At 37.6% G+C, this 11,604-nt stretch overlaps 1 protein-coding gene across 1 annotated transcript in view; it reads right to left on the minus strand.

Moving 5' to 3' along the window:
- LOC150098907 (uncharacterized) overlaps window positions 1–6,664 on the minus strand; it is a 43,949-nt gene extending 37,285 nt beyond the window's left edge. Inside the window, exon 1 of the mRNA XM_090405527.1 lies at window positions 6,446–6,664. The gene's annotated coding sequence lies outside the window, so the exon portion shown is untranslated. The remainder of the gene's footprint in view (window positions 1–6,445) is intronic.
- Window positions 6,665–11,604: the final 4,940 nt, after the last annotated feature.

Genomic DNA, 11,604 nt, shown 5'->3' on the forward strand with positions numbered 1-11,604 from the left:
GGTTCTTACTCATCATTAAAGTTTATTATTTATTTATTTTTTTATCTCAAACAGTAGTTGAGTCCATAAATCTGATAAAATGACATAACGAGTGCTGTTTGCCATTCAATTACCCTGAAAGAAAGGATCCCAACATTTATAAATTCCAAATCTACTCAAACTTAGAATACTAGTCATTCTGACATATGCGTGGTTCCCCAAAAACTTTCCTCAGGAATGCCTGGTTGTATCCAGAAGGGGAACTACTTCTTTAATAGATGATTCCTCTCTTACTGACTCTCTCCAATTCCTCAATCTGCTTTCTCATAGACTCTGGCTCTGCATTGTCTCTTCTATAGGTATTTCCATGGATGCTGCTTCACTGCACTGGCTGCCACCATTCCACCACTTCTCTATTTAAGCACGAACACAAGCAGCTGCTGGTCAACATCCACATGTCATTCAGCTCCAAAGTCACCAAACCAATTTCATATCCCGTTCTTTCATTCTACAGGGTGGCCCAGAAGTAATAGAGCAGTCAGGAAATCTATATTTAAGCAGAAAAAAATTATTAGCAAAACATACATAATATATATGCCGACCTGGTTGGTCGAGTGGTTAACATATCTTCTCTAAAGCCAAAAGGCTGCAGGTTCGAATCCTGCCGTGGGCATGGATGTTTGCGATTGTGAAATACTAGTGGTGGTGGATGGTGTTGGTGTAGATGATGAAGGTAGTTGTGGTTGGTGGAGACGGATAGTTGTAGAGTAGGTGTCCTCCCTCGATGAGTCTTTGGACTCTGTGAAGGTGTTACGTAATAATAATAATATATGCAATTTATATGCAACTCGACTGAGGCTGAAAAGAAAAAATGTAACACCATTATGTTCAACCTACACACCAAAAGTGATGATATGATGAAGAAAGGCATCACCAAACTAATGGAAAAATCTGGTTTCGACTGCAGAAAAATCACCTGATGCCACTTCGGACCTGCAAACAAAAGAAGGGACGGGATGAACTTCCTGCATCTGATGAAGGTAACCTGTGACACACCGGTAAGTGCATTGGAACTAATGGTATCTGCAAACAGCCTCAAAGCCACTTACCATAATTGCTTACACAAGCCTGGGTTGACCTTACCTTCTGCCAATTGCTTATACAAGCCTGGGTTGACCTTACCTTCTGCCAACAACTGGAAGAAAAATGACAAAGCAGTGACAAAACATGAGACACTGACTACAAAAGAGGAATACTAGCGTGGAAATCAAGTATGGTTAACAGCAGACTTGAAAACCAAAGTGTGTGTGTATGAGCTATGTAGTCAACAACAATCCCCCACAGAGACTTCCAGATCCAATTTAGAAATATGTTCTCAGCTCCAACCTCCACAGTGTCCCACTTAAACCTCCGGTCTGCAAAATCCACCTAATTTTCCTGATAGAAACTCAAATTTCAGCCTTTCCATGCATTATCCATAAATCCTACCTGTTCAAGCAATACCCATCTCAACTTTCCCAAATACATGCCCTTCGATTCCTTTTGGCTCAAGGGTGGCATTTGTGTTTACATTCACTCTAATATATAATGACAGAGTATTCAACTTAGAATCTCCTACTTATGATTGTCTTTGGCTGAAATTCTCTCTGCCCCCACTCTGTCAAATATATTATTATTCTTATGGGATGCTCTAAGGAGTCCTTAGCCTCATCAAGGGAGGTTCTAAACACCATGTCAAGCACTATCCAACATTTGCGCAGAATCTATCATACTTCATTCACAGTCATAGCACCCACAACAGACTCTGACAACCTATTCCACTTTCACCACTCTCTCTCTCTAAGCAAAAAAAACTAGTTCTAACACCCTTGCTAACTACACTCTTACTCAGTTTCCAAGGACGGCCCTAGCTCTCCCACCACAAGACCAGTTCTGAAAAATTTCCTCTGAATTAATCTTGTAAAAATCCCTCAGTAACTTCTATGTCTCAATCATATCACCGTTTTTCTATCTATCAACCAGTTTCTGTAATCCAATAAACTGCTCTCTGATATCTCTCCATCAATCACCCCTCTTATCCACCTCATCAACCTATATCCATCCCCAATCTTCAATCTGTTCTTGTAAGGTTCATTCCATAGACTTGCTAACATCTTGGTCACTAGCCTCTGGATCCTCTCCATCTCTTCCTCGTCGCCAAGAAACCATGGTGGCTAGTTCTGCATGCAGTAGTCAAGATGTGGTCTTATCAAGACTTGATAAAGAGGAACAATAATCTGCTCGTCAAAGTATTCTTCAGTAATCAAGTAATCTGATGAGCTGTTTTAGCCACTTTTGCTATGTGCCCCCCCCTAAATTTTAACTCCCTATCTACTAACATTCCCAAATCTCTGGCTTCATCAATTTCCTGACATCTAGTCTCCTTTGCCCAGATTGCCAGTCTATCCAAATCATCCTGCAAAATTTTAATATCATCTGTATTAACTATTGCTTTACCTATCTTTGGATCATCGGCATACAATGGAATAATTCCTCTCAGATCCTTTCCTAAATCGTTAATGTACAAATTAAACAGTATCGGTCCAAGAACCAAACCCCGTGGCAAGACAGTAGTCAGCCTTCTTTTGGACTCTACTCCTGAATAAACTACTCTCTGATATCTCTCCAACAACCACCCTCTTATCTACCTCACCAACCCTATATCCATCCCCATGTGCTGCAGTTTACTGATTAAAATTCCACCGATGTGGTATCCTGTCAAAGATCTTTGTAAAGGCCAGCAGTATCACTGTAAACCCATTACCTTTATCCAGCTCAGATGTCACTGCATTATAAAACGTGAGCAAGTTACTGAGACATGACCTATCCCTTCACAAAACCATGTTACCCCCCCCCCCCCATACAGTATTCCATTTCTATCTATCAATTCCTGTATTTTGCTCTTGACCAACTTCTCTAATACTTTGACAACAAATCCTGATATGCTGATTGGTTGGTAATTTGCTAAATCAGTCTTGGAGTCTCCTTTATGCAATGGAAGTATTTCCCCCTCTTTCCACACCCTTGGGACTAACCCAGAGTTGAAATTAAGATTAAACAATGTGGTCAAGGGAACTGGCAATTCCTAGCAGCTTGACATAAAACTGAAGCTGATATACCATCCAATTCCACAGCTGTATTCACATTAAGGTTTTGTAATATGTTATGCACCTCCATTTCATTAACCTCAGTGCCCATATAAGCCTTTGCCTCTCTCGTTACTGCAATATCTCCACCTCGATGACATACTCTTCAGAGTGTTCACTTAGTAATTCTACTGTTTTAATTGATTCAGTTACCTCCCTACCATCGGCATTCATTAAAATCATTCTGCCATAAACATTCTTTCTTTAACTTGCAGCATATTGAAAGAACTGTTTGGGATTATCTTTACCCTACATTGCTAATTTCCTTTCATACTCTGCTGTTGCCTTTCTTACCACACTGGGGTAAGAAAGGCAAATCATCCATTCCCTTCTGGCCTGTGCTTTGTACTGCTCATGTGCCTGCTGGTCACCTTTCTTTTTGAATTCCCTCTACAATTTTTTCTTTTTTTTGCAGCTCCAGCTTATTGATGATATTCATCCATTTAACTCCTATCTGATTTACTCTTCTGATTCTAGGTATCTATTCTAGTCTACCATTACTTCCCTCAAACCCTCCTTTACCACTTCTCATGCACTATCAGCATCCAGTCCTTGCAGTTTTACATGCCATGGCACCAATCCAAGCAATCTCCCAACCATAGCTTCCGAATCTTGAATCTCATCCACTTCTTGCAGTAGAGTATTGGCAATATAGTACACAGCCTTATATTTCTGCACTCCAAAATGCAACACCTTGAACTTATTAATATTAAAACTGCAACCCCACCTTGTCCAAGTCAAAAGTCTATTCAAATCTTCCTGAAGAGAATTAATATCGTCGGTGTGATTTAAAATTCTCCCCAACTTTGCATCATCAGAAAAAAATTGAAGATCCTAAGTCAGTCCACATGATATATGATTTACAAACAAGTTAAACAGCAAGGACCCAAGAACAGAATTCTGGGGGATGCCACTTGTTACCCTCTTTTTTTTTTTTTTTTTCGAGACACTGCTCCATCATACACAACTTGATGGTATCATTCAGAAAGCCAATCTCCAATTGGCTTACTGAACTCTATTTCTATTCTCATCATCTGCAGCTTGTACACCAACTTATCAATATGTGGCAATCTATCAAATGCTTTTGCAAAGTCCAAGAATATTACTGTATATGATTCTCCCTTATCTAGCACACTCATCACTTGGTCATAAAATGCAAGTAAATTGCTAAAACAAGACCTACCCTTTACAAATAACCTGACCAACATAAAGAATACAATACCCATCAACCCAATCTTTTATTCTATTCCTAACCAATCTCTCCAACACCTTAACTACAACTGCAGTTATATAAACTCATCTATAATAAGAAACATCTGCCCTAGAACCATGCTTATGGAGTGATACTATTTTGCCTTCATTCCATTCCTTAGAAATCTTACTAACTGCAAGACTTTCACTAAATAACCAGGTCAAGGGCATAGCTAAATGTTTGGAACATTCCATAAGACGTGGCAATAATCAATAATCAACACCTGATACACTCCTGATTCTTTCACTTCCAAATCTCCTAATACTTGCCTCCATTCTATATATTGCATAGCATCATTTATATCAGTGGTATATGGTGATAAACTGCTCATTCGATAATTCTACTGTATCCTTTGAAATGGTCAATCTGCTGCCATAACCATTTGCCAGTGTCAACTTGCCATAATTATTCTTTCCCTTGCTTGCCATATAATGGAAGAATTCCCTGTAATTAACTTTGTCCTGACAAGCAAATCTCCTCTCACACTGCACCTTTCTTTCTTTACCATGCTCATCACATTCCATCATAGGTCTTACCCAGTATTCTCCCTAAGCTGTGAAAAAAATGGCACACGCATGCCTAGTAATTGTTACACAGTTACTAGGCATTTACCAGTTGCATGCGCTCAAGGGACGGTGATGGTTTTTTGGAGCAACACAGATTGAAGCGAATTAATGTAGTGTTCGCAGTTTTACAATTTACAGCTAGATAAAAACACGACATTAGCGCAGCACACATCGAGTCTGAGACCGGAAACTTGCACACAAAATGCACCCCTCCTAAGTTTTTCATACGCAGGCAAGAAAATAGAGGAAACATTGTGTAGGACTGATGAAAAATAATAATAGACTCTATTGCACATCACATAGCACAGAATTAACGGGAAAATTAAGATGTTTTTTTTCTTCTCTTCCACTGGCAGGTTGAGTTCCTCAAAGATGTTTTTAGAATACTTTTTTGATTCCCCTTCTAATGCACGAAACGATAGCAATCGCTCGGTCTGGCTTGACAATTGATCCTGAAGAACGTGGGTTTGAACTGCGCGCATCCACTTATACGCGGTTTTTTTTTGAATAAATATATTGGAAATTTTTTTGGAGATTTGCGACAATGTAAAAAAATCTCAATGACAAACCGCGTAGCCTAGAAATATCGAAAAAAGTAAGAAAAAGTTAGGTATGTCATTAATGCATAAAATATGTGTAGATACTAGTCTATTTTATCATTTAATACCATAAAATATACACAAATCTATTGTAAAAAGTTAAAATTTATCAAAACTTACGCACAATTACAGACCGTACATGGCACCATTCGCAGTCGAGAAATGTAAACAAATGATGATGCAGTATTAAATCATAACTGCATAAAATTAACTGTTAGTAATTAGTTAAATTAATTAATTAGCATAAAATAAAAATTTCATAACGATTCATTCATTAGTGTATAGGCTAGGCCACCGCGAAGCAATCGTATCGATTGCACTAGGCTACCATAAAGCAATCATATTGCTGCTGCTTCGTTATCAATGCACGAATCGTTATACCTGTAAATAAATATGAATTTCTTTTTCACATTATCTTTTCATTTTTGATGTCTAGTATTAGTAACACGTATAACATCTACAGTGTTTTGTATCATAAAAGTATCATTGTATCATTGATGTAGGTACTGACAGACATACGATTCAGCTTGTAAACAGACGACGTAAACTTATATCGATAAATACAGTACAGTACTGTAAATGTATTTCACTTTTTTAATAGCAATTTTGTTTTCTCTAGGTTACTTTAATGCAAGAATATAGTATATAATACATCACATATAACATATAAAAGGGTTAATCGAGTTTATCTTCCAGTCAACAGTAGACTAATAGTAGTTAAGTTTTTTGGAGAGTCAAAAGTTATACGCAGATTTTCGAATGCGGGGGTTTGCGCCCCAAATCTCCACGTTGTTCAAGGGTCAACTGTAGGTACTGAAACTGTGTATTAATATGCTAGAATTAATCAGTCATAAGCCACGTTACCTCAGAAGTGTTTTGAAATATATAAGTATTTTGTAGGTTAACTATTCTTTAGTCCATTCTAATTTGTGGTTAAAGAGAACTCGCAGATTAAAAGCTCTTTCAGTTGGAGATAAATGAAATAGTATGTGTATGGTCCATTAACCATGACGTACACTCAGCTACAACTATAACTCAAACACCTGCACACCTCTTCAGTTAAACATTGGAAACACTTTATTTCTTGACATCTCATGTTTTCTTCTAACGTACAACAATAAACATTGAGACATACAGCTCCTCCTCAAATTCGTAGAGAAATCGCCGATATTCGCCCATCATAAATTGAATCTTAGGTATAGTTTTCGTTATAGCAACTTAAATACGAAGTCTGTTTTTCACACCAGAACCCACTCGATAATTCAGTAAAGCTGGGATATGATAAATTAATGAAAACATCACTTGAAAATATGTACTCAAATTATAAATTATATACATAAATTAAAATCATACTAAAATTGAATAATATAATTAACATGAAAATCAATCAAATTAAAAATGCCAAAAAATTATATTCATGTTTAATCCTTTATCGAACTGTATACAATCAAAGTTTGCGCTTGAAGGAACTTCACGATTAGGCCACTTATACAGAGGCTAATGACTTCACATTAATTACCCTAGTGCCTCTTAATTATACACACACGAAGTCATTAGCCTCTATATACAAGTAGACTATTGTATAGTCTATTTGTATAGAAAGGCCACTATCCAAACCGTTTCGACTTTTATTGAAATGGTTTGGTATCTCCTGGGGTCTGACTCCCACTGATGAGACTTCAATAAAGGTCGAAACCAGTCTGGATACTGGCTCTTCGCATAATGCAAAGCATTGCACAGACACGAAAGGATGTTTTTGCATTAAGGGATACAAAATCAATTAATGTACTCGAGTATTCAGGCTTAGGTGCTGGTTTACATTCCTGTTACACTTTAATAATTAAATTACTTACAGCACAAGAAAAATAATTTAACTAAATTAAATAATAAAAAAGAAAGAGTAATATTGAAATCCTAACAGTTAACAATAGTGTTAGGATTAGGGAGCACAAGATGGCTGTACTTGTTAGCCTCATCTCTTCACCGGTGCTGTGTATAATTAGTGATGATCTTGGGCCAGCTATCTCTGATTGCTACCTGGTGGAGATTGAACTTCCCCCTCATTCTCCAAGAGTTAGATAGGACTAAAACGGCCTTACCTAATCCTTATAGGGGATTAAAAGGTGTTAGCTGATGACCAAATGAGAATCAATTGCCGAACTCACAGGCGTACTTACAGATAAATGCAAGTTTTACGATTACTACGAAAAGTTCCTTATCTAGCATGTTATGAGAACGCTTTAACTAGCCAATGGTGATAGTGAGAGGCCAGCTGACAAGCTAACAACGAATCAAGGCTTTTCGTTGGAGTGAGAGAGAGCTGTCGTCAACTGCTGTCATCTCATAACCTTAAATCCTAATACTTGTATTATTGCCTGTAACAATATGAGTTTGATAGGATCGATATTTGAGATGTGGGAATAAAAAGAGTAGTTTCCGGGAGAAACCTTACTTTCCCGGTCAAAGATCGACTTACCCGTTACTAGCCAAAGAAAGAGTTAGAAGGAAAAAAAAATTCCTCTACTCAGCGAGTGGAGTGAAATCTACAAGTCTTTTTTTTTTTTCAGGCAATCTAGAACACTACGGATGCAAAAGCCAATTCCACAGGGCTAACACCAGAAAGAAAGTTAACACTAAGAGAGTCCTTGCTAATCCCTTTTGCATTGAAAAGCATTAGAGGAATTTTTTTTATACTCCGAAAAATTCAAAAATCTCACAATATTTGTTAATTGAAGTGAACTGGCAGGCAATCAAGAGCTGCCAATAATAATAATTATTTTTATACATGACATTGCTCCCTCTGATTGAAAAAGACTTCGTTCGATTCTCTTAGTGACGAAAGGAATGTTTATATGGATTTTTCAACTGAATGTGAATAGCCGATCTCATTCAGAAATAGCAGGGTTTTTCTCCCTAAAACTCAGGTCTTTTATTCCGTGAAACGACGCTACTGTATTAATGGCAGAAATATCGTTAGAGAATGAATTATTATTAGTGGCACTCCCCCCAAGGAGTCCGAAGACTCATTGCGGGAGAACATCCACTGTACAACTCTCTGTCACCACCACCAATCATCTAGTCAATGCCATCCTCTACCCACCACCTCAACCACTAGTATTTTTTGTCTGTAAATTGCGTGTGTTCTGAAGGGCCGATTTGTCTGTATGCGGGATGAAAATCCCGAGTTTCCGGGAGAAAAACCCTGCAACCCCCCCGTATGAGATCGGCTAACTCACCTTCAGTTGAAAAAGTCCATATAAATATTCCTCCCGTCATGATGAGAATCGAAGTTAGGCCTTTTCCAATCGAAGGGCACAACGTACTGTTGTTCTTCCAATTGCACTATGGAAGCGCTTAGTTGGAGAGACAGCGAGATGTATGTAGCATAGTACAGTGAAATGCCCTCTAGTGATTAGTCCTTGGACTCCTTAGGTGTCACGTTGTAATAATAATAATGTATTATTATTAGTAGTAGTAGTAGTAGAGGAGAAATATAATTATCTTTATATTTATAGCGCATATGTCTCATGAAGTGTTAAGCCTAATCCTAAATACTAGTTTGGGTTAGTCGTCTTTCATCTTGGCGCAATATGGAAATACACTCAGCCTTAACAATGGAGGATACAGTTATCTCCTAGTTGCCTTAAGGTTAGAAAAGACTGTTTCATCCCTTGTGGAGCATTAGATGATTTTTAAATATATATATATGTGTGTGTGTGTGTAATTATATGCTTCAACTGGGTTGTTACGATACATTTTTAAAAATAGATTTAATGACTTAAAAACCGAGATTACTTATAAAGATTTAATAAGATTAATACAACTAGTTTCGGCTTATAATAGCCTTTATCAGGTATTCTTTCTTAAAGGAAGAGAATAGTAATAAACATTGAAGTATCTAAAAACTTGAAAATACAGGTAAAAAATCGCCACACATAATTGATACAAAAAAAACGTTGTATGTTTTCAAGTTGTTCTAACAGGCGTGCCATTGTTTATTGCAAGTATGCGTGCAGACTCACGTGAACGCCAATATTGAATAACTGCAGCATGGCTAAATTTGTGGTGGAAAATGATGAGAAAGATTATAAGCCGAAACTAGTTGTATTAATCTTATTAAATCTTTATAAGTAATCTCGGTTTTTAAGTCATTAAATCTATTTAAAAAAAAATATATATATATAGGAACTAGAGGGACTTTTTCTAAGCCTTTCTTCAACTGGTTTCTGAGTTAATCGAACTGTGGCACGGGTAAGCGGATTTTTTCTCCTGAAAAGTCCCACAAAACTTAAGAAAACCGGCCATAGAACCCATTTCAGATTGAAATATTGTTAGGATTAGTGACCACAAGAAAGTGACACAAGAAAGTTGTCTCTTCATCAGATGCCACAAATAATTAGTGATAGTGGTGGGCCAGCTATCTCTCATTAGCTACTGATGGAGATTGAACTAGCCATGCAATCTCCAATTGTTAGATAAGGCTAAATGGCCTCGCCTCCTCTCCATAAGCAAATAAAAGGCATTAGCTGATTTTTTAAAATTTTATTTTCAGTTTATGACTAAAATGTATATAACAGATAAATACTTTTATCTTGGATTTGAAATATCATATGAAGGAGCAAAAGACAAAATTAAAAAGTTTAAAATTTTTACAGATTATATACATTGGTCCGTGCGGTTGGCCTAGTGGCTATGCGCTTCGCAACCATATGCCGGGGGAAGGAGTGTCCTATTTTCGGTTCCCGTCGACAACGTGAGGAGCTTAAGGATCTTCCTCAGACATAGCCAAGTTAGCCGGTCTTGGGTGTGGACAGAAGGGTTTTTCACCCAGCAAGCAGGCAAACCGACCCCGTGAATACAGGATACAGTCATGAATATCGCCCTTAGGAGAAGCAGTAGAGGAGTGGCGAACCGGCTGCATTAATACGCCAGTATCTCCCCATTAGGAGGAGACTCAACCAGTCCTAGACGGAGATATATATATATGCCTGATAAACAGAATGCTAAATCTGAATATTGTACACAAAAAAAAAAAAACCGCTTGAAAATATATATTTTAGCAGCAGCTACATTATATATGGCAGTGAAATTTGGGCAGTAAATAAAGAACAGAAATAAATGAAATGCGATTCAAGAGAACTGCAAAATACACAGATTAAAAAAAAAAAACGATATTTTAAAAGGACTAAAAACGAAATCAATAAAAGAAAAACCAAACAAATTTGGATAGAACAAGTAAACGAAATACTCAACACGCAATATCCTAAACCAAGGCTGTTGTTAAACTTGAATAAGAGAGCGAGAACGAGAAGCGTCTTAACGGAGTGCAGAGGATTTGAGGTGACGTGTGAAAGTCATCGAGGGGGGGAGAGGGTATGTAGTTTTTTGCGACACGAAAGCGAGGCTTTTGCGTTTGGGCTTTTGCCTTTTATCGGTTCCAGTCGTTTCTGGAGAAAGGAAGTTCCAGTGAGGTCTTGGTGAGGTGAATGAAAGCGGCTATGCGGCCAAGTAGAATGCCAAAGGTCTCCGAATAGCAGAAATTCAGCGTAGGCCTAGAAGGAAATGCGGAACCTCATGGACAAACATCAGCAGCAGTGCTTCGTGGGCAACGAATCGTGATCCTATTCGCATATCTACCTTCCAGAAGCAAGAACCTAAGGAACGTATCAGCCATATAACCACGTCGAAAAAGGACCAGATGAAGAAAAAGTGAGCCGTATAATTCCAATTGATGATCGCAAGTATAAACCAGTGAGATCCCGACACCTCGGTAAAGTAAGAACGTTTCAATTTTTGTATACAAAGAAAGTTAGATTTTGACGGTAAAAGGGACTAATTAGAATTGTGATTTATGAAGTGTTGTAGGACTTTAGGAGTTAAACCATGAATAGGGAATGATTGATCTGAGTCAGAAAACTTGGAAAAGTGCAGTGTGAAAATAATTTAGTTTGTTATTGTCGGGTAGTTCTTGAACAAATAATTGTGTGAAAAAATAATCTAGGGGTGTTAAGTAATTAGAAGGA

Source organism: Typopeltis vanoorti, chromosome 15, assembly GCF_054136105.1.
Source record: "Typopeltis vanoorti isolate ZY-2024b chromosome 15, IOZ_Tvanoo_1.0, whole genome shotgun sequence".
NCBI classification, from domain to species: domain Eukaryota; kingdom Metazoa; phylum Arthropoda; class Arachnida; order Uropygi; family Thelyphonidae; genus Typopeltis; species Typopeltis vanoorti.